The sequence below is a fragment of the Leuciscus leuciscus genome (assembly GCF_965113295.1).
Source record: "Leuciscus leuciscus genome assembly, chromosome: 8".
Lineage (NCBI taxonomy): Eukaryota > Metazoa > Chordata > Actinopteri > Cypriniformes > Leuciscidae > Leuciscus > Leuciscus leuciscus.
In genome coordinates this window covers 21,250,631-21,278,210 of record NC_138732.1, presented here as the reverse complement: position 1 = coordinate 21,278,210, position 27,580 = coordinate 21,250,631, and positions in this window count along the sequence as shown.

Genomic DNA, 27,580 nt, shown 5'->3' with positions numbered 1-27,580 from the left:
AAGTGACTTGCCGCCACCTACTGGTGGGTTTAGTTTCATATTTAAAGTATCTTTTAATTAAAACGTTAAAATTATAAATCATTTCATTTAAATAGCCTATTGAATAGCTTTATTTATGCAATTGTAAATGAAGTGGAAATATAGTAGGCTAATGCCAGTTTTGATGCCACTTCTGTGTCAGCTCTAATGCCGACTGACATTTTCAGGAATACAAAGTCATGGAAATGTGCCAAAAAGTCATGGAAAAGTCATGGAAAAGTTATGGAAAAGTATTGGTTAAAATGTGTATGAACCCTGAAGCAACACTATGATTGCTGTCAATTACACACTACATCTGTCACACGGTGACACAAGATCTTCCTGCATGCATGCTCATTTTCATCCTCATTATTATCACTTAGCCTACTGTAAATAACCATTCTCTGATGAAACCCAGGCTATGATTGCTGCCATGTGATATATGCTTATGGTTATGCAATGTGCAATAGAAGTTAAAAATGTGTAGCGAGGGAAGGGAAGTGACAGGAAGGACCAGTTCAAAGACTGTATTTATACCAGCAGAGACACTCAGCCGAGGTGAACAGCACTATGCTGGCCTTGGTGACATGAGAGCTGCAGTCGGCTCATTGTGAAGGTTACCACAAGCCTTTCCAGCTCTCCATAGCTTTTGTATCAGATTGCCCCCGTCTGTGTTTATTAACAACCAAACACAGGACAAATGGGGAAGCTGCACACTGCCTGGGAACATCAGTGAGGGAACTGATAGAGTGAACCTGAATAGAAAACTGAAAAGAAGCCACCCACTTCTCATCCTACACAGCCCTGCTCTTTAACTTTGAAAGTGTCCTCAGAGAATGGGAAAAACACATGGCATGATACCAAAAGCATTGCCAATGCATATGTGAGATGAGCAGCCTCCTTCTGGGATGAGACAGGATGCTTTGGTGTAGGATCTGCCAGCGCTTATTTCTTTGTCATTTGACACTCTTTGTTTTCTATATAAGGGGAAATATGCATCATTAAGATGCACATGTATCTGGGCTGTGAGCTGACAACTAGATAACTTGTGCTGTTGCCATAACTCAATATTATGGAGTTGAACCCCTGAAGCTTGATCTTGACCAGGTATTGATTTATTTCTGTTGAGACTGTAGCTGCTGCTTATGTCTGGATATCAAGTTATCATGACCAAAAAGGGAGTGTTTTTTTAATATATATATATATATATATATATATATATATATATATATATATATATATATATATATGAAGAGCTCTTTTCCAAAACGGGATAAACGCCATTTAAAAAAAAAATGAGTTTGTCATGTCATTTTGCTGTGTACTGGACCTATTCACTGCTCCATCAACGTTTCATGAAAAATCGCTATATTTACTTGTTTAAAATGTACTGCAAGATGCAGTTTCTTTCCAAAACGAGATAAGCGCCAAACCTATTTTTAGCCTAAACGGGATATATCCTCTCAACCAATCAGAATTCGGTGAGCGTTCAACGCAATCCAAATAGGCGGCGACCTGAACAGAGGTTTGTTATGTTCATTCATTCCTCAAAATGAGTGCTTTAACTGTAGTAACACTTTTTGATGGCCTTGATGAGCCAGTAAGACCTACACCTGGGGGTAGAAAACGCAGACTAGACAAAGAAAATCACAAAAAAAAAAGGTTCGTCACTTGGGTGGCGCGTTAATACCAACAGTGGGATGTCAACACAAAGCTGCCGCCAAAGGTTTCTGTCAGGCCGAGAGGCTGTCGCCGGACGATCTGATGGTAAATTTCAACTATTTTTATGAAAAACAAAACAAGGTTGACCAGGACCAGGCCATACTTCATCTCCTGGACATCACGCAAGTGACAAGGTTAGCGTCCGAAAGTCCAGGACATTAACAAACAAAAAGACCGGAACGTAACAAACAAAAAGACCGGAACGTATCTGTTACAGTCTTTTGTGCAACAGACAACCGGAGAAAGTGCCCGTTTGCAAGGCGACCTTCATAAAAGTGTTTGGTGAGTACAACTTTAGTTTCAGAATTGACTAGTATAATACTGTTTTGTAGGTTTCCCCCTCGCGATAAAGATATTTTCCTGTAAAGAAGTCTCCTAACGTGACATTAAAAGTACTGAATAGTTCTAATAGCCTAAATGTGTCACTAAATGATTTGAATGTATTTTTAACATTGTTGTATTTAAGGACTGGTATTTGTATGTGTGTTATTTTTAAATTATTTGTTTTATGTGGTGGACAATATTAGAACATGTCACTGGAAATATTTATTTTATTTTTACTATTTATTTTATTTTATTTTACTATTTATTTTGTTTGGCTTTTATTTATTTCATGCATTTGCGCTTATTTAATATATATTCATTTATACTATGAGTACCTGATTATATGTTGCATGTTCTCTTGTTTGTTTTTTAAAAGACAAACCATCATTTTTTTCCAAAAATGTATGGATTTATAGCGTTTTGAAAAAAAAAAAAATAAACTTTGAATTTGTCATCAACAATATTGTTGTTTGATTTAATAATCATTGTTCAACGTGTTCAGACTGAGCCAAAAAAACATTTTAACAGGATAAATTGAATATCCCGTTTTGGAAAAGAGCTCCTCATATATATATATATATATATATATATATATATATAATTGTTTATTGTTTTGAGTATTAATTGTCAAAGGAATAGTTCCCCAATGAGGGAAAAATAATAACTGTGAGCAAATAATGACAGATTTGTGAATTGTTTCAACGGACTGGGGTAAGCATATTCTCCATGGCCATATTTTAATATTCACGTGTCTGTATAATTGTTACAGGTCTGTGTTTTATTGTTTTTTTGTCTCCCCTCTTCCCACCCTCTTTCCAATCTTCCCACTCTCTTCACTCCCACTTATCCACAGCTTTACACGCCCATTTCTTGAGACTTTTTCAACTCTAAGGTGTGAACGACCAGACTAAAACAGGTTATGACACTTTAAAGTTATCATAACCGCTCGCTCTTGTGTTTAGTGGGTACTGGTTCAATCCAGATCCCTGTTTACTGTCTGCCTCATAGATGAGAACAACTCCAGTCCTACTCCAGAACCAGAGGCCAGCCAACCTTCAGCCATGCCCGTAACGGACCATCAGCCAGAGCTCACCGCAGACTCAGAGCTTGAGCCCGCTACAAAGCTAGAGCCAGGGCGCATGCTAGAGGCCATTTTTGTTCCGGAGCCCTCCAGTTCAGCCACTGGTTCTGCCCAGCTCCAAGTCTCTTTCATCACGGATGGTCCCGCACAGCCTCTTTTTCTCTTCTCCTCTGCCAAAGCCATCCAGTTCCTCGGCCTTACCTCGCTGGCTACCTTCAGCTCCTCAAATCCTCTTCGGTGGTTCTGCCCAGCTGTTCTGATCTGCCTTGGGTTTCCCGGTCATCAGCTCTGCCTTGGTCTGAAGATCCCTCAGCACCACCTCGAGCCTCCAAACCCCGGACGTCACCTCAGCCCTCCAACACATTGGCTACACCTTGGCTCCACGTTCCCTCAGCTCCACCGTGGTCCGTCATCCCTCAGGCTCTGCTGGGGTCCCTTGTCCCTCTGGCTCCACCTTGGTCAGTCGTTGCTCTGGCTATGCTCCTGACTTCCGGATCTCCAGCTTTGCCTTAACCATCTACCCCTCTGGCTCAGCTGGGCTCCTCCTTCCCTCTGGTTCCGCCATTGCCCTTAGTCACACCAACTCTGTCGCAGTCTGCCAATTCCATGTCTCCAACTTGGTCACATGAGCCTTCGGCTCCTCCTTGGCCCTCCAGGCCATCTGTGTCACTCTGTGTCTTCATCTCCTCAGTTCTACCTGGGTCTCCTCCATTCACACCGCCACCTCTGTCAGACGGACTACTGGTTCGGTCCTGTCTCCTCTCTCCTCCAGTTCCGCCTTGGGCCTTCATACTGGTTCTGCTCTGGGTCTTCCTCTGAGTCCTCCCTTCGTTATCTCCTCCCTAGCTCCTGCCTCCATCGCCTCCCCCTCACACACACACATGTCTGCTTCACTATCTTTGTGGGGACTCTCCATAGACGTAATAGTTTTTATACTGTACAAACTGTAGCCTATATTCTATCCCCTTACACTAACCCAACCACTAAACCGAACCCATCACCCATTTTTACTTTTTCAAAAAAACTCATTCTGTATGATTTATAAGCTTGTTTCCTCATGGGGACCTCAGTTTAGGTTGCCACGGTGACACGGGTCCCCATGAGTCAGTGTGCATTCAGGTTGAGGTCCCCACCGGGATAGAAAAACATAAATTCACACACACACACACACACACACACACACACACACACACACACACACACACACACACACACACACACACACACACACACACACACACACACACACACATAAGATCTTTTCGCAACAGTTAAGATTTTTAAGATCAATACGATCTTTTTTTAAAGAAAGTAATACTGTTATACAGTAAGGAATCAAGGATACATAAAATGTATCAAAAGTGACAGTAAATACATTTATAAAGTTACTAAATATTTTGATTTCAAATAAATGGCCAAAGAAAATAATATGTATCATGGTTTCCACAAAAAATATTAGAAGACAACTGTCTTCAACATAATAATTACAAATGTTTCTGTCATCGTTATGTTCAGTTTAGCTTTAGTTTAATTTTTATGGAATTTTATTTTGTTTCTCTCACCTGTTTCCTTTGTTCTCTGTTTCCCGCCACTAATTTGTTACCATGGACATTCATTAACGATCACACCTGTTTGTATTCTGTTCATTATTACCACTGTGTATTTAAGTTCCTCCTTGCATTCATTTCTTGGTCCGGTGTTGTTTGTGTGATTGTGTTTGCACGCTGTCTCGCATCTGTTGATTATTTGAGTTGACTTTGTTTAAATAAAAACACTTCTATTTAAATCTTCTTCATCGTTTTTGGACTAAAACGAGACTAATCCGCATATCAGTATGATTTCTAAAGGATCATGTGACAGCTTTGCCATTAAAGAATAAATTACATTTTAAAATATTAGAAAAAAAAAAAAACAGTTTAACAATGTTATTGTGAAATAATACAATTCCTTAATATTATTTCACAATAATGCTGTTTTTACTTCTTTAATCAAATATGTGATCAAAATATGTGTAAATACACAAGAGATTAGCAGACAGATAATCACAGAAAATTACTGTGAGTGTGGCACCTAATATACAGTAAATTTATAGTAAATACAGACATTACAGACAGCGTAGTTCACTTCCAAAACTTTAATAAACGTGCTTTTTAGGAAAATAGGAAAACTGTAAGGAATAAACTAAAGTTTAGTTTGTGGACATTGTAAGGAATGAAAGTTCGACAGGCTTGCTTAGGGCAAGATTAGCATGAAGGAATCAGCTCTGAGAGAGTGAGGGCAGACTGAAGCACAGCGATAATAAACTGCCGAGCAGAGGGTGGATTTATAGAAGTGGGGGACCTGAGCGATAAGAAGTGAGATGCACAGGGCAGGGGTACTGGTTACCAATTGAGTCAGCAGAACCATGAGTGAAGTGATGTGTTTAAATTGGATTGTAGATGGGTCAGAGGGTTAATGGAGCACGGGAGATCAGGGGAAGTTTAGTGTTTGTCATGTGAACAAGAGACTGGGTCGTTAGAGATTGACTCAACTCAATGATGTGTGTAACATTATATACTCAATGATGTGTAACATTATATACAGAAATTAGATTAAGTTATTTGGAAAATATCTCTAACAATGAGTGATGAATGAACCAGGTCAGAAAAATACTCTTCATAATAACAAGCTTTATTTGTTCTAACATCTGCTGTTGTCATTATTTGGGAGTAATGAGAAGTTTCATTTTAGTAAATCGGTGTGTTCATCTAAATAAACCAGATGCCTGCATGGCATTTTAGTGCACACGAAACCTTGTTAGTAACATTAATTATTTATTTATTTATTTATAAGTGTATGTAATTATTTATTACATTGTCATGTTCAAATCACCTCCTTGGAGGATGTCATGAAGTTTAGGCTAAAAAGCTGATATGTGATCAAGTCTAAAATGGGTCAAGGAGTGGTTTACCAATAACAAGGGAAAAAGTCGATATCTGAGGCACAGAGCATAGCATGACACACAATGCACATAGCTACCACTGCAGGCAATGTAGTAAATGGGTCACGATTACACATCTTTGCATGAGATTATGGTGAGGATATAATTTTCTCATGTCTTACTGAGTAAAAACTTAATGTAGCATTATCTCTTCTAAAGCATCGACGTGATGGCTTACACACAGATCATTTGAGGATTGTGAAGTCTAGAGCACCCTGCTGATTTTAATCTCTACAAAGACCTGCACAAGCTAGATTATTACAGTGTGATTCGGTTGATTTGAAATTTCGTTTCAGTAAAGACTGATTCTTACACATTTACAGGGAGATTAGACACAAATAATAAGGCACTGCAGTAGTCATTCCTCCTTTTGTAATATTGAAGTTTGGCAGCATTGGTAACAGATTGTGTCGTCAAAAAGGAGTGTATCTAGATGAGATTAAATGCTAGTAATTTTTCATAGCTTGGCGTTTTTTATTTGAGACAAAAATTCTGCCTGTAGCACAGACATCCATTCAGATTCATGAGAAGGCCAAAAAAGAGACTCCATATGAAGTGGATCCAAGCTACTGGGGTGAAAACACTCTCTAAATATGAGTTTTTAATTACTCACTCTGAGAGCCCCCATGGCAGGGCTTTTGAGGTGATAAAAAATGGGCTTTCTTTTTTGAATAATATTGTGCTTTGCATCAATTAAGTCCTATATCACAAACATTGCACTGAATACAAGAATTATAACCGAGTTTTTCAAGCCTAAAATAGCCCTATTTTGTGTGAAACCCAATTTTCTTACTATTGATTCCCTGGCAGAAGGTGAGAACCATAAAGAGCGATTCATCCTAATAATGCTGTAATGAGTTCCAGTTTTCTCTGTAGAAGAGGGATGTGACTCTTTGGCACACCAACAGCAGAGATGGAAACATGATGTTTAATCCTTCTTATTGCTGTAACTTCTTTTCCTGTTTGTTTGTTTGTTTTATTGTTTGGCTATTCTTGTAATCTATTTAACAATACAGTGCTGAAGAATGGCATGAGGCTGACATGGGTTTAACCTTGAGATTTTAAGACTGTCAAGTCCAATGATTGTGCTGTTTTACACTTGAGATGTTTCTGATCCAGTTAGCTACTGTTCCTTCTGGGGATAGAAAATTATCTGAAAAGTTGGAGGGACTCATTATAAACCTTCTGAATCAGGTTGGCTCATTAATATGAATGAGATTACGTAATGTTCATCCAATAGTCTTATCTGATTTGGTTAAAGGTAGGTGAGTAGATGACTGTATTCAATTCAATTCAATTCAAATTTATTTCTATAGCGCTTTTCACAATACATATTGTCTCAAAGCAACTTTACAGAAAGTGCATTTCAGAAATGTACATAGAAAAATACAGTTAGTTAATCATGCATTAATTTAGGGCATAACATATCGCCGGCGTCGAGTCGTCTCCTCACGGGCGTGGAGTCGTCTCCTCACGGGCTTCGAGTCGTCTCTGCATGGGTGTTGGGGCATCTGAAGTTTCCATGAGAGGCTGGATACAAACTGGAGGTGACGAACTCTATTTACCTCGGGACTAGCGTCCCGAGATAACAACAGAAAAGCAGATGGGAAATAATTAGCGTAGCTGCTGTTCATAATATTAATGCATTCAATCTGATTCAACTATAGTATAAAAGGTAAGTATTATGTGAATGCTTGGCTAAAGAGATGCGTCTTTAATCTAGTTTTAAACTGGGACAGCGAATCTGAGCCTCGAACAATATCAGGAAGGCCATTCCAGAGTTTAGGAGCTAAATGTGAAAATGCCCTCCCTCCTTTAGTGGTCTTAGATATCCTAGGAATGACCAGAAGCCTCGAATTTAGTGATCTTAAAGAGCGCGATGGATTGTAGGGCGATAGAAGTTCCGTTAAATACCCAGGAGCTAAACCATTAAGGGCTTTATAGGTCAGTAGTAATACTTTGTAATTGATACGGAACTTAATAGGTAACCAGTGTAGAGATGATAGAATTGGTGTTATATGATCATATTTTCTTGATCTCGTAAGAACTCTAGCGGCAGCATTTTGGACTAACTGTAGCTTGTTTATTGAGGATGCAGGACAACCAGCTAATAAAGCATTACAGTAATCCAGTCTCGAGGTCATGAATGCATGAACTAACTTTTCAGCATCAGAGACCGATAGCATATTACGTAGCTTAGCAATGTTTCTAAGGTGGAAAAAGGCTGTTCTTGTAACATATGAAATATGATTTTCGAAAGACAAGTTGCGATCTAGTATAACCCCCAGGTCTTTTACTGTAGTGGATAAAGTAACAGGACATCCTTCTAAATTGAAGTTGCATTGTAAGAGGTTTTGTGGGCAGTTTTTTGGACCCATAAGTAATACCTCCGTATTATCAGTCTATCAGTTATCCTGATAGACTGTATCTATCAGGATAACCACTTGTGCATATCTTAATTTCACTGAAATAAAATTTAAAATATAATTACTTCCTAAAACCAAGAAGTTCTAATTTAGAAATGTCCGTGTTAAAATCAGCATGAAAGGGAAGTTGCAATGGTCTTTTCTTCCCTATTGATGTATAACCAAATAACACGGCTTCTCTGAAAAAAAAAAAAAAAAATCTAGAGAGGACGTATTTTGTCAGTCGGGAATTGAGTCTCAGTGTTGCTGGACTGTAGGCCTAAATTAGCACACTTGGAACGCTACTCTGTCAAGCAAATTTGAACATTTAAACCATTCGCCCCAGCTTCCCACTCTTTGTTTCATTTACAATTAAGGCATAAGATTGTTATTAACAAAACTTTTATACATCTTCAAATTCAATCTGTTCTGTGACATAATCTTTTAGAACCAGCTGTTCCAAACAACTTTAAGAGGAACGTACAACACGGAAAGGAAAGACTGGGCTGATGGGGTAGATTGTGAGTGTGAGCTAAATGCTGATGCCAGGATATATCCAAAGCTAGAATCAGTCGGTGGGCCTGGGGGCGAAGTGTCTGCTGAAAGTCACTCAACATGACAAAAGCTCCTCCGAACACAATCAGCCAGAGCCCTGCAGAAAGCGAGCAGAAGTCCAGAAGACAGAATCCACATTACTCAGCAAATCCTTGAGATTTGCTCTGGGATTTTTAGAAGTCTGTTCTGTGATGATGACAAAGGATTTCATTATTTTTTATTTTATTATTTTTTATTTTATAAATGTGTTTAAATTCATCTTTTGGGCTGTTATTTGGTATATTATGCAACAAATATACAACAAAATGTTTTTTTACATTATAATTGATGGTGCAAAAATACTGCTGGACAGACTCAAGAGATCATGTGGCTCCATTAGCTGGAGAAACACTCTTAAAAATAAAATTCTTCATGGCATCTGTGGTATGAACAACATAACATCATCCATGGTGGAAGCAAGTTCTTTATAGTGCAAAAAAAAAAAAAAAGGTTCTTCAGAATTTTTCAATGTTTTTCACCCTAAGAAAAAATAGGCCTAGTTATTTTAAGAGTTGGTTACTGAAAGGATCTCTGGGAAAAACCTTCTTTAGAACCTTTATTTTTAAGTATTTATTTTAACTTAAAAGCTTTCCTGTCCACATATCTAATCTAGTCTAGATTCTGTTTAATCAACATTTAATACACTGAATAAAATGTTGTTTAAAGTTGTAAATAAAACCAAGATTATTGGAGTGTTTTACAAGAAAATACCATTCAGTCTTTCACATTTAATTCAGTGCGTTACTTTTTGTTCCTTTGTAATTATTTGTGAAATTTACAAGCGGTTTCTCAGGGAAAATTGTTTCAATGTAAATCCTGCAGCAATTTTTTCCAGTGAAATGAATCTTTCTCTGTATAAACCATGCATGGAATCTCAAAGCAAGAAAATAAAATTTGTATAATATATAATTTTTAGCTTAATGATATAGTTTTTTCCTTTGCACTCAGTTGAATGTGCAATGATGACAAATATCTGCAGATTTAAATTAGGTTTTAACTCCAATCTTTTCCTTTTTGAGAGATAAAACCATAGATAAAACTACTGAGTTGATAAAATGGCAGCAGAATTAATTTGGCTCTTTACACACATATTGTATCAAAGACGGCGGTTCACAAAGAGATATTTGCGTTCACTAACGATGTGTCTAGAGGATTTGAAATCTCAGGAGAGAGAGGGGGTAGGGAAAGGGAGAGAGAGAGAGAGAGAGAGACAGTGGAATTCTGTGACTGGTCCCCTGGGCGAATGTACAGGAGGTCACAGCGCACATGCTAATTGAGTGATATACACGTGTGTACAGCTGCTCTTTTTTCTATTTACTCCTCTTTGCGCAATACTGCTGTAAAGAGTTTGTCGTGTGAGCACTTGACTGACCTGCTGTGTTGCATAATCCCGGAAGAGAGCCGTCTAGCAACTGCTTCTAATAGTCTGGAAAATAAATCGGCCAAACTCCAAACAAATCATTAATCCTTGTATTTAAAAAGTTCCCTTGCAAAGAGAGCTCATGACATATTCAGAGCTGGAGTGGAAACATTCAAAGATGCTTATGTCAAATATTAGAAATGTTTTTCATCCGTTTGAATTTATAATTGTGTAGTTTAGTGCTTTACTGAAGCTCCTAAATGATGACAGTATTTTCTCAGATATAAACAGCTTTGATCACCCCAAAGTGCCTTCTGTAAGTAATTCAGGCAGTCTTGTCAAAAAGTAAAAGGTCACCTCTTCATATTGTGGTAAAATATTTACTTTTTTAGAACTTAAATGTGCATACACTCTTGGCAGTCCAATACAGAGCTTAGAGTCCAGCCTGAGATTGCTGGTGATCCATAAATCCAAATGAAAAAGTGCAAGGTGCTAAAAGGAGAAGCAGGAACAGGCTATTAAACCAAAAGTCATGCTCCCTTGAGATCTATGCACCTTGGAAATGTGAACTAACTTTTTAGGCCCTAGGTTTTACTTTATTATTGTTATTTGATTTATTTATTTGAAATAATTTATTTGAAATAATGATGGTTTGATGGTATATTATTCATTAAATATTTAATAGATCAACATCAAACTTTTGAATGATATATTTCACTTATAGCAATCCTTAAAAAATATATATTTCAATGTGTGTACAATGTGTAAGGATTTTCTAATCGAAAATGTATGTATTTCCTAAAAAGTGTTCCCTGAAGGACATGCTAGATTAGAGTAAGTGCACAAGGTGACATCACTTTGCACCTTTCTTTGCATATTACTTCAACCCATGAAACTCCATTCGTAAAGCCTTTTCATGGGAACATGTGGGTTCATCTCAATCCTAGCCGCAGTACACCAGATGCAAAGCTGGAGTCAAATGGTGTGAATTAAGGATGAAAAACAGGGATCTTGTGGTTGAAAATCCTTTAGTTAAGTGAAGCTGTAACAGTCCTTAAAGGGTGAAATGATATCTTACAGCATCAGATATCTAACACCCCTTTCCGTTAATCTCATCTGAGGGTTTAAGAGCATAACTGTTTCAGAACTCATGACAAACGGTTTAGCTGCAGGTGGGCAGATGGTTAAGCAACTTAAAGTTCTTATTTGATTCATATCCAAAGAATAAATCAGATTCTCACAGTTATTAAAGCAGAGTTATCACTGTGCACCCTGTCACACTAACTGGGAAGAGTTTTTTACGGAGCAAGGGCCAGGATGCCCGGGTGAGAATTAAGTCGTTTTTAGAACTTCATTGTCAAAGTATATTATAAAGCTAGAAACTAGGTCACTTCATCCAGAAATAACTACACCCAGTGTAAGGTGGCAAATTAGATTGACATATTCATGAACTATAGAAATATACAATAATTATTTATTTAAATTAATTGAAGCCACCAAACATGAGTTTATGTGGATGAGTTGAAGCAATTAGTTGAAATTACATCAAGAAAACTTAATTTCACTTTACTTCCAGTCAACTAAACTAATTTGAGTCAGATCAATTACTGTATAAACTGTTCTTAAGAGTAACTACATGGCATATGAGCTTTTTTCAGTGTAGATATAGACTATGAAAATATGAATGCAAAACTTTGTTAATCTCCAACTACACATCTCAAATCATGCAAATTTATGCAGAGTTGCAACATTCGGATTGTGTAAATCCACAGTATAGACCAAATGGCTTTTAACCGAAAATATTGGTTGCATTTATCTGCAGCAGGACTAAATGTTGTAACATTTAGTTGACTTCTTCTGTTTCAAAGCCTTAAATAAGCTGTTTTTTGTGTGTGTTTTTTTTTTAGAGAGAGAGAGTGGTACTTTTATGTTTGTAGATTCAGTTTGTCTAGCAGGATGGGAAAAAACGTCCCCAGTTCACCCCACTGATACGTGTTACAACTGCATGATGGTAGTTATGATCATGTTTTACTGGTGAGAAACATTAAACAAGTTTTTAATATAAAAAAATTGAGATAAAGAGCTGAGTTTAATTTATAGAACCCAAATAGTTATTTAAAGGGGCTAAAAAGTTGCTGACTCATTACAATTCAATTTTTTTTTTTTTTTTTTTTTTTTTTTTTTGCTAAACTTTTATTTCTTGGTTATTTCTGTACAACTGGGCTAAAGCAGTCCTTGGTTAACAGATTTTCTCTGATTTATATGTTATATGTTGATGTAATTAATGATTTTACAACATGACAAGCTGTCATTTAACATTAAGTCAATTACTATGTTGTTGTTTCCTCAGTTCAGCCCACTCTTTATCTCACGGTGGGTGGAACGACCAGTTAATAGAACATAAATATCCTTTAATCCTCTCCAAAATTATTGAAAGTGTTTCTTATTTGGTTTGACTTCCTCCACTCATTACTGAGAGGTGCTGCATATGCCAAAGTCAGCATGGAATTAGAGCTGTGGTGGAGGACGAGGCCTGAGGGAGGAAGATGATTTTAGGTGCATTAAGCGGCTAATAGGTTGGATCTTTAGAGCATTTTTATACTGTCTGAGGGAATGGGGATGACATACTGAAAGTATTAGAAGCAGGAAATCTTCCAGACCACAGCGGCAATGCAAAAAGGACAAGAATAACAAACAGGGATAAAAACAATTTTTTTATTATTTCTACATTTCTTGACAACTCTCAAAATAGTTTTAGCATGTTAATGAAATTAGAAATGTTAAGGTGGAATTTTGTTTTGGTGGCCTAGATCTGCTACGCTGCTGCTGCTGTTTCTGTTGACTATTGTTGCTGCTTCTGAAGAGCAGGTATGGACGTGCTAATGCCAATAGATACACAGACACGCTTGCTGTGAGCATGTAATAAATGCTGCTGCTGCATGAATACATAAATCCTATTGCAGATCTAGGCAGGTGGAGCTGGGGGAGGTGGAGGGTTTCAGAGTAAATCTAATAACGTTCTGTGGGACCTGGGGCCTCATTTGTAAAACATTTATAAAATATAAACTATGATGTGAAATGTTTATAACACACGTTTAAATGACAAAGATTAAAGTGCAAATATGGTGCAACCCAAAGAACTTTTCAAACCCTGGAGTCTTGTAAAATGTGCGTACGCACAGATTTGAACATCAATCCACTTGAAATCCACGTCAATGTTCAATCTAAGTTATTCTTGCCGCTCGTGATTCTCAGATAAAGGATTTGGACGTTGACTGGTGCTCTTTTATATGTTAATGACATGAATTGGGTGGTGTTTACAGGGCGGAGATCTGAAGCCATTGAGCTGTGCACAATTTCAAGATAATTTGTGATTTATAAATTTCTCTTCTGGAAGAGAGGCACATTCGTTCTCTGAATCACACGTACTCACATTTGAGAAATTATCATAAGATCAAATGTAGACATAAGACGGTTTCTACGCAACATTTTATAAATGAGTCCTCAGCTTACAGCAAACAAGGAACCAGACTATTTAAATTTTGAGCAAGCAATCTCATTGGTTGCAGGATCAGCAGACCAATCAGCTTTTGCCATGCAGTAATGATGTGATTGCTTGTAGACTGCATGTAAAGAACCAGCTTGTGTGCTCTAGAGTTTCATTACTGAACTAGATAAGGCAATTTACTAAAAGCATTGCCTATAGGCATTTTTAATACCCACTAATAATTTAAGCCTCATATTTTATGTGGCAGAGGAGTCATAACAGCCTCTTTGGAAAAGCTATATGGTTTTGTTTCAGGTGGCTTGAAAAGTTGCAAATGTGTTGCACAACTCAACCAAAGATCATTCAGAGGTGACATAGTTGTGTCAAATAAATGCCATGACATGGCAGAATTACTCTTAAACTGCAGCTGGAAGAAGTCAGCTGAGCCAAGGTCTAGTGAGAATGAGAAAATGTGAATGGCTCATGTCATAATCATAATTTTTTTCACACTCACTTCCTCCTCAAACCATGATTGATCACATTCCCCAATACGTACATGGGCTCAAAAATGCCTCTTTCCCTTATCGATATTATTGATGTAATAGACGTCCACACCAGCAGCAGTACTAATCCCCCGAAGACATATTGGCGATCACAGGCAAACAGCATTAGGCACCTCAAGTCTTTTGCTTGTGCCTGGGCAAATGATTTTCCCTGTAATCCTGTTAGTGCTAGAAGTACTTTCCAAACTGAGAGAAGATGAGAGAAGTAAATGCTTATTAGACCCTTCTGATATGTGCATGCCGCTGACTGGTTATAGTATTAACCAAAAAAAATGCACCCAGGGACATTAACGATAGGCATTGAACCCTAGTAATTGTGAAGTGTGTGATTGTATTTGATAAGACACATTTATGCTGAGCAAGTAAAGTGGACCGAAATAATTGCTTTTGGTGTGAGATGTATTTTGCAAAGCCCAAACTACCAACTTTGATCTCTTATTGTGGTCATCAGTTCTGTCACAGTGTTCAACAGAGATATAGGCATTATATTACAGACGGCAAGACATTTGCAGAAGAATAAATGCCAACAGCATATTGGGTCCTTTTATGATCAAAGAATTCCAACTTTGCATCAAGAAATCACAATGAAATACCTTGAGGTTAAAAACAATAAGGTCCAAAGTTGGCACATTCAGAAGTGGGGCATGTTTTCAGTTAATTTCTAGCTTTGATAATATAATATAATATAATATAATATAATATAATATAATATAATATAATATAATATAATATAATATAATATAATATAATATAATATAATATAATATAATATAATATAATATAGAGCATGAACAAAGAAAACACAGGAAACTGAACTAAGAACAGTGCAAAACTAACTCAAAGTCCAACTGAAGCAAAAACAAACACATATCATATTATTATTTATATTATATTATATTATATTATAATTGATAATATATAATATTAAAATATAATTTATATTAAAACAGTTTTGCACTGTTCTTAGTTGAGTTTCCTGTGTTTTCTTTGACAATGCTCTGTTGCCATGGTTTTTGGTTTGCCCTTATGTGTTTCACCTGTGTCTTGTTAATTATCTTGTTTAGTCCCAGTGTCTGCGGGTGTATTTATAGCCCTTTTTTTGGTTCGGTTTTGGATCAGATCGTCTGATCTCATCTATGTAATGGTGGTTGTTCTGTGTGTCGCAGTTTTGCTTCATTTGACCCTGAGTAGTGTTATTTTGAGTTTGATTTTATTAAAAAGAACTGCTTGCAATTAGATCCAGCTCATTTATTCCCACCTTTGTTTTAACTGACATGAGATCTGTAACAGGGTTGTTCTTGGTGGGGAAGGAACCCGGGTCTCTTGTGTCCAAAGTCACTGAGTTAACTAATTGAGCTAACTCCCCAATTAATGAATCCAAGAGCAGAGGTGGCAAAAAGCAAGGAGTCGTATAGATCTTCAACAAAAGACAATTTTTACTAATGAAAAGTGCAACAACAAAGGAAGTCGGGCTTCCAAGATTCAGTGAAAAGCAAAATAGACACAAGGGCCCAAAGACTTGAAACTACAACAGACTTAGCTTGCAGCATGCAACAGGTAACATAGGCTCAAGACTGAACAATAAAGCATGGCACAGACCCACTTAAATAGGGCAAAACACAGGTGTGACACACCAGGCATAATGAGTGGTAGTGTTCAGCAGGAGCCTGGTGAGAGGCGCCACCTAGTGATGGGAAGTTCAGATCATTTTACTGACTCTCTTGTTTGATCTCGTTCATTACAATGAACTAATCTTTTTTCAATCTTTTTCGAATCTTTTGTCATTTCGTCCATTTAAGGGGCTTTAAATGTTATACTTTTAACAGGCAGATTCCCCGAACACATCCACCTACGCAATCTTGATCATATTCTGAATTAAGAAATCATTATAATACAGTCAAAAATTATTTACAGGGAACATAAATAATTACTTTACCTTCCGAGTCTTTTTAATTAATTTGTCACGTGACAGATGCAATGAAATCATCACTAGCGCCACCTGCCGACCAGGAGGAAAATAGCAGTCTAGTTATGGGTTCCTTACAAGGTCAGACCGATCGTATGTATCTAGCAGCAGTTCAACTCCACCTCCTCTCCCAGAGGGAATGTTCCCTGGAACAGAGGTTTTTTTTGGACCTCGTTCATCTCATTCATTATGATTCCAGCCACCGTGTGTTTTCCCCATATTTGTCCCGGAGCCCGAGCCCAACAAAAGACCTGACCATGTGTTAGTCGGCATCATCGTTCGTCCCTGCACATTCTCCTGTCATTGAGGGTGAGCCGTGCATAACTTCTCAACAGCTGTGTGAGGAATTGGAGGAAGTTGTCTCCCAGAATGTCCCATCACCGCTGGTCCTGCCTAGCACCAAGCCTTTTTTCGCCACCCAGCCCCAAGTCTGTGTTGTTGATATTGCTCCAACTCCCACCTCCTCTGCCTGTCCTGTGTCGGCTAAAAAGGCAGTTTTTCGGAACTATTTGCTTGTCCTGTGTCAGTCAAGAAGGCCGTTTTTAATTCTTTGCCTGTTCCATATCGGCAAAGAGGGCGTATTTGAACTATCTGTCTGTCCTGTCACATCCAAGGAGGCCGTCACTTAACCCTTTACCTGTGCTACACATTTTTTCGGCCCTGTCTTCACTGGCTCCCTTCAGCCCTTCGATTCATCCTTCGCTGGCTCCACCTAGCAGCTCTGTTCCGCTGATCTCATCTATGTAACAGTGGTTGTTCTGTGTGTAATTCATTTATCACTGAACCCAAGGTAAAACACTGATAAAGGCCTGAGTTCTTAATACGAATGAATCCGTTTTGACTGTCTTCTGACTAAATTGTACTCCTAACGGATTACTAATTTGATTATTATTCAGCCCAATTATACACTATGAAAATTAGTCTCAACAGTAGAGTACACCCTACACTACACACTTGCAGATCAACTTCAACAAATATATTGAAGTTAATTTAAAGTACACAAAGATTAAATAATATAAACACTCTAACATGTTGGATTTAACAATAAGCAGATATGAAAATCAATAAAACAACAAAATGAGCAATTAATTACTTCAACAAACTCTGCTTCAATTGTTAAATCTAGCACATCTACTCTCTTTTCAACACTTTTCTTCAATTAACAAAACTCTTTGTTTTTCTCTCTTTTCTCTCTCTCTAGCGATACGAGCAGCACCCCTAGGTTACAGAAGCAATTCATATCCTTAGAAATATTCAGGTTTCATAGTCTTCTGAGCGATATCATGCCTCTTTTTCCCGAACATCATCTTCACACACTGTTCATCTCTCTAGCGGTAGAGCTACACATTACAAAAATACATCAATTGATCATATCCTTTCATTAACATGATACATACATGGTGATTACATGCATCAGGGTTACATCATGTTTGTTTCATGTTACCCTGAGAAGTGTTATTTTGAGTTTGAGTTTGGAGAACTGCTTTCAATTAGATCCAGCTCTTTATTTTCGTATTTGTTTCAGCTCTATGTAACAATAATTAAAACACAACATGAATGATTGGCAAAAGAAATGATCCAGTACCATTAAAAAGTCTGTTTTTTTAAAAAGTTTCTTCTTCTTCTCACCAAGACTTTTTTTTTTTTTTTAATACAATGAAAAACCGTAATATTGAGAAATACTATTTAAAATTAAAATAACTGTTTTCTATTTTAATGTATATTAAAATGTAATTTATTCCTGTGATGCAAAGATTAATTTTCAGCATCATTACTCCAGTCTTCAGTGTCACATGATCCTTCAGAAATCATTGTAATATTCTGATTTGCTTCTCAAGAAACATTGTATTATCAGTGTTGAAAACAGTAGAGCTGCTTATTTATTTATTTATTTTATTTATTTTTTGGAAACTGTGATACATTCTTTTTTTAGGATTCTTTTAATGGAAAGTTCAAAAGAACAGCATTTATTTTAAATATAAATATTTTGTAACAATACATATCTTTACTGCCACTTTTGATCAATTTAATCCATCCTTGCTGAATTAAAGTATTCATTTATTTTTCAATAAATAAATGAATAAATCTTACTGACTGACCCTAAACTTTTAAATGGTAGTGTACATGCAAAGAAAAGCAGTTACTTGCAGTGCTAAACACGCAGCTAAATCCATTAATGCAACATGGGTGGTTAGGGTTAATGTAGGTAAATGTGGCCACTGAAAGAACAATAGTAGGAGACATTGAACTTTAGTATGGCATTTAGAAACATCTCTACTTATGTTTCTTTGAGCACTGGTTGAAGCTGCAGGCAAAATGTACATCCATGAAGTGAATGTGCAGAATTGTTTCGGAAATATTCCTATTCTGCCACTATTCTTTGTGAAATGTCAGGTACTTATAAGAAGTGTTCTGTGTTCTCTTTTTGAAAGATGGCTGGTCTCAGGGGCACTTCAAGGACAAACTCCAGACATGCTTTCATGTGATTCTTTTAGAGAAAAGTTGTCTTTTGTGTCACCCTCTTGGCTGATGATATGCAGAGCTTTTTATATGGTTGACTGGTGCAACTCAGTTCCTCAGTTTATCATAAGGCTCTTTTTCACATCAACACTTTTGAGGAAATACGGTATAGATGGTTTTATAGCTTATACTTTCTGATAACTCAACCAACCTAACCCAGTTGGATTGGGTTCTTTTTTTACTTTGTAATCATTTTAATTAAAACCATTTTTCCACTATAATGCTTAATACTTTACTATTGTTGTTTCTCTTCTTCTTCTTCTTCTTCTTCTTAATAATAATAATAATAATGATAATTATAATAATGCACATTTATTCAGTTAGAATTATCAAAACTATTCATATTTGAATGTACACAATCTACATTTATTTTATAATTATTCAATATTTTAATTTATTCACATGTCACTTCAGGTTGAGCTTATTTTAAAAGACAAACTATATTTCACAAAAGCAGTATGGTGTGAATCTTTGTTGAGGAATGAATTATATTATCAGTTGTGTTAAATCTTTGACTTCCACCTTCATCCTTCATCATTCAAATGTCTTTGAATGTCTTACATTCTTCTTTTACAGCCATATTGGAAGATATTCAATTTAGAGCCACATGCTGCATTGAACTATAAACAAATAAAGCACTCTCATTTTTACATGTCTGTCCTTTAAATAAAGATCACTTGCAAAGAGCTTATGATTTAAAAAGTTAATGTTATATTTTATGTTTTGACTTTGTTTGCGTGTGAATGCAGGCATTTATGTTTACTCTTATATTCATGCTAGATGATTTCAAGCCGAACACAAATCAATCAACACCACAAACAATGACATGACTGCGTAGTCAGTCACCTGACCGGCTGTAGGGGAGAGCGGGGCACAAAGTAACACTTTTTGACTTTCTCAGTTTGTGTAAATCTACTTAGGGTTCAGAGTATTTATTTTTTTCCCACATTAATTTCCGACGTCTAGTACAATTATGTGGTTTTGTTTTATTAATACAGTGTATACTTTTTTCTTGATATACCCCGAAAGAATGGAATTGAAATGTGACAACTTATTGTAACATGACCAGATGACAGATTAAAATGATATCTGATCTAATCAAACAAATATACAAGAAAAACAAAAATATTTTCTCAATAAAATACAAATAACTTTTTCATATAAAATTATGGCATTCTTTAATAATTAAAAATAAAATAATTTTTGAGTTTGACTACGAACACATGAAAACACACCTATACAACATAGTTCAAAACATATTAATAATTAGTCATTTCTGAACATTGACTCTCAATCTTTATTCACCTTTTTCTCATGTTTTCTCAATAGAATTCATAAAAGTATAGAATATTTCAAATAGGGGCTCATTGTAACGCAGTGTGACAACATGCCCCACCTGCACAACTGGGATTTAAACCCTGCTAGTGTCTTCTGCTATATTTAGCAAAGCATTAAAGAGCTATATCAACCGTTAAATAACATATTGGAGATTAAAATAATATCAGATTTGTCTAATTTTAAATAAACACTAAAAATAGAGATGAAAAATTTAATTTTGGCGCAATATTTTCTCTATATAGTGTTGATTTGGCAACTAGTAAATGCACTAAGTTTCGTCATGCTAGCTTGTGGAAGTATTTAAAACAAGTGTGTTACAACTAGCGTTACGCTGTGCCCTGCTCTCACCCAATTCCAGAAGAGCAGTCGAGCTTGAAAAGGCCCATTTTCAAACTGGTATCAGGACCATTGTGGGTACGACAGAATATATTTTATGACTTGGAAGATAATTTAATTCCCTATCTTCACCAGATGGACCTCATCTGTCTCTTTGACAAGAATATTGTGTTATATGTGCATTGTATAGCACTGTGTGTATTGTGAGCTCAGCTGGCCTATAGAATCATTTCATATCTGGCATCAAAAACCCTCAGCTTTTACTAAGATGCATGATAATCATACTGACATGCATAACCATGGGTTAAGTTATGTCAAATGAGTTAAATTTAAAGTTAGTACATAGTTAAAGACACTTAATATAAAGTTGGAACGATTGTTTAAACCTTCATTATACTTACAAAATCCTATTTGTCCTGTTTTGGCTCACATAAAACATTGTCAATTCTATTAAAGTGATTTAGTTTTCTTGAGAGAAAATTAAGTAAGCCATTATCGTATCTGCTGGCAGCTTGATCTGTAGAAGCTGTTCAATGTGCAATTTCATTTCATTTACTATATTACAGTATAAAAAGTTACTGATTTATCTGTGCTCAATAAATCACTACACTGAGTGTTTAAATTCTGTATAGTGTGATCATTTTGTGTAGTCAGTGTCTTGGTGGATATTGAAATGATACATTTAGTTTCATAAAGCTGATGTCCACCACATAAATCTAGCGTTGTTATATCACATCATAGATGAAAACCGTCTAATAGACCATAGTGCCAAACAATAAATTACACATTTCTACCATATGTGTAGTATTCTCACATGAGACAGGAAGTGCCTCTATAAACAGAATATCCCCGGTGAAAGGAGCCCGTCTCAAATGAATGGGTTTTGCAGGGAAAACAAATCTATTTTTAGAGCCCCTGCATTCATATATTTATAAATCTACATGAATCAGTTTGTCTTTTGCCTTTAGCAAATCTACATTGCCTCGACTCCCCCGTAAAGCATGAGTGCATGGCAAAACATGCTTCCTCGGATGAAACGCGATCAGTTGTGGCAAGTTAAGGACACACGTGAACCAGGAGGAAGTAGATGTGGCTGACTGACACTCCAGGGCTTTCACAAACTACAAGGGAAAACGTGACTTTTGCTGCTCATTCACAATTCAAATATCTCAGTGGATATTAACAATCCAGTGACGTGTGAGATTTTGACATAAATGAAAACTGATAATTAGGCTTTATGTTTAACAATACTGTAGGTGCTTTGATGAGTTCATAAAAGGTTATAATTTAGAACAGCTGAGCTTTAAAAGGATATTACACCAACAAAAAAGCAACACAAATGAAGATATTTCAAACGATTTTTGTCCATACAACGAAGGCCCAAAAAACACTGCACCCCCTTGATTTTCATTGTATGGTAAAAAAATTAAAATCCTTCACACTCTGGGTTCTTCATTTTGTAAAACATTTTGTGCTAAATAGAAACATTTTCATAAGATTCCATTTAAGTGTTATATACCAACAGGGAATGTTCTCAGAACTTTTGCTAACATTCTGGCAATTTTCTCTCAAAGTTATTAACAAACATTCTTCCAGTATCTTTAATAAAATGTTCGGTCAAAATATTTTGGTCTTTAATAATATTCTCAAAATGTTAGCACAAATATTATTTATACATCGTTCATGGAAAATGTTTTAAAACGTTAAGTTCTACTTGTTTCAGAATGTATAGAAAACTTACAAAAGTAAAGTTCCCATAATGTTTGCAAAATTATCAAATAGAATGTTCCCTTAACATTTGTATAACTGAGAAAAAAAAAAAAAAAAAAAATTAAACCATTTAAAAACCTGGATGATTTCATTCAGAAAAAAGTTTTTTTTATTACTTAATGGTAACATTAGCAAAATACTATTAGAACATATTTTGTTAGCTGGGTAGAACCTTAATGGTGTTATAAAGTAACTTTATAAAATCTCTATATCTGCCTGGTCTTATAATATAGCCTCTATTAGGGTTTTACATAAAGAAAACCTCACAGCAAGTCATGTCAGTAAGGTACTTTTATCATGGGAAAGTGTAGCAAAAATTACAGTGCTCTAACAACAGTTATTAGCCGAAAACATTAATAAATAATAATTTACGATGAACATGAATAAATACATATAAAACACAGAATAGTAATGAAGGCCAAGTTCCAGTGAAATATCTTCACAATCCAGTCTTTACATCCATCATTTTGTAATTGGTGTAATTATGTGTCAGTTTCTCTCTGCGGATGATGAGGTTGTGACAGAATCTTTTTTTATAGTGCAGACAATCTTTTGAAATTCAATGAAGAAAGAAAATCATGCAGGTTTGGAACGATGTGAGAGTGATAAATGATGACATGTTTCTCATTTTTTGAGTGGACTATTGCATTAACTGTTCTATGTTGCCTTTTAAGGGCATTAAAAGCAAGATTTTAAACTTGAACATTGGCACCCTGTGATTTAAACATCCCTAAGCATCTGCAGTTTTTCTCATTGTATGAACTGTATATTAACATTGACGAGGAGTACACCGTGAACCATTGCATTGGATTCTTAAACTTTTGCTTTCAGTCCCTTGTGAAGATAGAATGTGCTAAATCTGTCACGCACAGTCTTGCTTATCAAACAAAGAAATTATGTTTTTCATACGGATTGTTCTGCCAGAAAACGTCTTGTTATTTGTTGCAGGGCCCAGAGGCCAGATAACAGTGGGAGGTCAGTAAGCTGGCTCAATCAGTGTGCATGGGTGAACATAGCAAGCTTTAAACCATGATTCACTGCACTCGCTTTGAACCTGCAAGCTCACACATACACACACGGTCCATGTAGTTTCACACTGGAACAGGTAGAAAAGTCCTAGTGTACAGGACACTTCAACAATAGTTCTCATAGGATGTGACTAGCTGTGACCATACCCTACACATAATGACTCATCCAGGGCTGGCGTAAAATGTAAGCATGACAATTGCTTTGTTAGGCTGACATTTTTTGCTTGCATTACCTGTCGTTGCTCTTGTCAGACTCCCATTGTCTCCTTTGAGTGAATCACTGTGGTAGGATGAAGGTGAGGGAAGGTGTAAGCTAAACAGCAAGATCCAAAAACTCAATTACATATTTTGCTGCTGCGGCAGGGTAGATGAGAATAGAGGAGCGAGGGTGAAGGATCATGATAGTTGCAGACAGGAGTTCTCTCGTTATGGACCATCTCTGCCCTACTTAGGTGAATATATTGGCGGCTTGGCTCATTATTGCCCAGCAGAGAATGATCTCTCGGGGTCGACTGCATGACACATGCTGTTCAATGATTGATGAAAGTGGGAGGCTGTCCATTTAGCTTCCTCGGCTTGTGGTGTTTAATATCATTCAGATACTTTAGGAGCTCATAATTAAGATCCATTCATGGGTCCAGTCCTGAATCATAACCACAGTATATTAAAGCGACAGAAGATGCACCTGGTAATCTTTTTCTGTCCATGTGAGAGATTTGTTCATAATTGTGTGTTCACTATCAAAAGCTACTTTCAGTTCTGCGTACTCATACACTATGGGAACATTCTTTGTTTGACTGGTTGGGAAGCATGTGTGGCAAACACAGCAAGAACTTGGCTTAAATTTAACCTCTGACGATGACGTCATTTAAATGCGCTTGTCAGAGGCTATAAATACACGTGAAACAGCTGTGCCTTCAGGGTTTGTTTTTTTTCTTCAAAGACCACATTGTGTATGCTGTGAGTGGTCTTCTCTATTTCTATCTCTTTTGCCTTTGTTAGGAGTTAGAAATGGTATGCAGGAGTCAGCATTTTCTCTCTTTCTAAAAACAACAACAAACATATCGAGACAATCTGGTAGGAGATGCGTGCTGCCTTGCTCATGGCCCATCGCCGATGATGATCCGCATGAGTTTTGTTTGGAGTGCTGTGATTGCCCTCGAGGGAGAGGAATGTGAGCATTGTGAGCTCTTTTCCATTAAAGAGCTCCGCCCGAGGCTCGCTTTCTTTCACGAGGGGAGAGCCTCAGCACCCTCGTTAAGATCATGGAGCTCCCGTGTCGATTTGAAACAGGTCCTTCCCTTTCTCTTGTGCTCTCGCCAGATCGCGACGTTCTCCTGTCCGCTACTGAAACACCTTTCGACGCTTCTTCAGAGCGGGCTGAGGACGTACATTCTCTTTCCATGTTGACTATCTTCTCAAAGGAAGAAAGTCTGCAATAAAGAATCTAGTGAGGGAACGTGTCAAGGAAACCTGTAGATTTCTGGTCCGCTTTAGTCAAGTCAAGTGCATTTTTATTGTCATTCTTCTATATAGCATGTATACATTGGAACGAGATGCCATTTCTTCAGGACCATGGTGTAACACGGAACATTACGCAAGACTACATAAGTGCAAATACACATTTACATTTACATTTATTCATTTAGCTGACGGATCAGTTGCAGAGGTCAGAGAGCATTACAATAGTCCAGTCTGGATAGAACAAGCACCTGGACAAGGAGTTGTGTAGCATGCTCTGATAGGAAGGACCTGATCCTCCTGATGTTGTATAAGGCAAATCTGCTGGACCGAGAAGTTCTAGCAATGTGGTCTGTGAAGTTCAATTGATCATCAATCACAACTCCAAGGTTCCTGGTTGACCTTGATGGAGTTATGGATGACGAACCTAGCTGAATGGAAAAGTTGTGGTGTAGTGTTGGGTTGGCCGGGACCACAAGCAGCTCTGTCTTCGCAAGGTTTAGTTGAAGGTGGTGGTCCTTCATCCAGCCAGAAATGTCTGTCAGGCAGGCTGAGATGCGAGCAGCTACTGTCGGATCATCAGGCTGGAATGAGAGGTAGAGCTGTGTGTCATCAGCGTAGCAGTGATAGGAAAAGCCATGTTTCTGAGTCACAGATCCTAGCGATGTCATTGTAGATGGAAAAGAGAAGTGGTCCAAGGACTGAGCCCTTAGGCATCCCATTAGCTAGATGTTGGGTCTTAGACACCTCACCCTCCACAACACCCTAAATGACCTACCTGAGAGGTAAGACATTAACCATTGCAGTGAGGTTCCCGAGATTCCCTTCGTCTTTAGGATTGACAGGAGGACCTGGTGGTTAACTGTGTCAAAGGCAGCAGACAGATCCAGCAGGATGAGAACTGAGTATTTGGAAGCTGCTCTTGCCAACCTCAGAGCTTCAATTACTTAGAGCAGGGCAGTCTCAGTTGAGTGTCCGCTTTTGAAAACAGACTGGTTGTTGTCTAGGAGGTTGTTCTGTGTAAGAAAGGAAGCGATCTGGTTGAAAACAACGCGTTCAAGTGTGTTCGCTATGAATTTTCCAGATGTGCTGGATTTAGAGTGAGCTTCTTAAGCAGTAGGGTTACCCGAGCCTGTTTAAATGCTGTGGGAAAGGTACCAGTGTAAAGAGAGGTGTTGATGATGTGCGTGAGTGTGGGTACAACTGAGGAATAAATGGCTTGAAGTAGATTAGTGGGAATAGGATCAAGCGGACAGGTAGTAGGGTGAATGGAAAGGAGGAGTTTGGAGACTTCTGCCTCTGAAATCAGAGAGAATGAGGGTAGAATATGTGTGCTAGCTGGTAAGATGCGTGTGTCAGTTTGTGGTTTGGTAAATTGGCTGCTAATGGTTGTTGTTTTATTTGTGAAGAATGTGGCAAAATCGTCAGCTGTTAGGGTTGATGAAGGAGGAGGAGGAGGAGGAGGAGGAGGAGGGTTGAGAAGAGAGGAGAAGGTTTTGAAAAGCATGCAAGAGTCAGAAGAATTGTTATTTGTTGTGATAGTAAGTCATTTTAGCAGTTAGATATATTAGCAGAGAAGGAAGAGAGGAGGGATTGATCGTTTCACAGGAGTTTAAATATGAGGAAACACAAAGGCCAAATTCCCTTACTCATCTATCACAATGAGTAAAACCAAAGAATATAGTTCTGATGTGCATAAAAAAATTGTTGAGCATCACAAAATAGAAAGTGGTTGTAAGAAAATAGCTAAAGAATTGAAAATTCCCCATTTTGACCATCAGGGCAATAATTAAGAAGTTCCAAACAACTAAATATGTTATGAATCTGCCTGGAAGAGGACGTGTGTTTATTGTCTTAATATACGGTGATGAGGAGAGTTTGAGTGGCCAAAGACTCTTCAAGGATCACAGATGGAGAATTGCAGAGGTTAGTTGAGTCTTGGGGTCAGAAACCCATAAAAAAAATTAAAAAAACCTACATCCCCACATGTTGTTTGGGAGGGTTTCAAGAAAAATTATCCTCGCTCATCCAAAAACAAACTCGAGCAAATTCAGTTGTCAGACACGACTGGAACTTCAAACGGCACAGGGTTCGGTGGTCAGATGAAACTAAAAAAATTGCTTTTTGGCAGCAAACACGCTAGATGGGTTTGGTGCACACAAGAATAAAAAGTACCCCATGTGTACAATATTATATACCGTTGGATCTTTAATGTTGTGGGCATATTTTTCTGCTGGAGGTCCTGGACATCTTGTTCAGATACATGGCATTGTGGATTCTATCAAATATCAACATATGAAAAATCTAAACCTGGCGCCTTCTGCTAGAAATCTTATAATGGGCCGTGGTTGGATCTTCCATCAGGACAACAATCCAAAACAAACATCAAAATCAACACAAAAATGTGTTACGGAGCACAAAATTAAGCTTCTGCCATGACCTGATGAGTGGAGTGAACTGAAGAGAAGAAGCACCAACATGGAGCTGGGAATCTGAAGGATCTGGAGAGATTCTGTATGGAGGAATGGTCTCTGATCTCTTGTCAGTTATTCTCCAAACTCATCAGGCATTATAGGAGAAAACTCAGAGCTGTTATCTTGGCAAAAGGAGATTGCAAAAAGTATTTA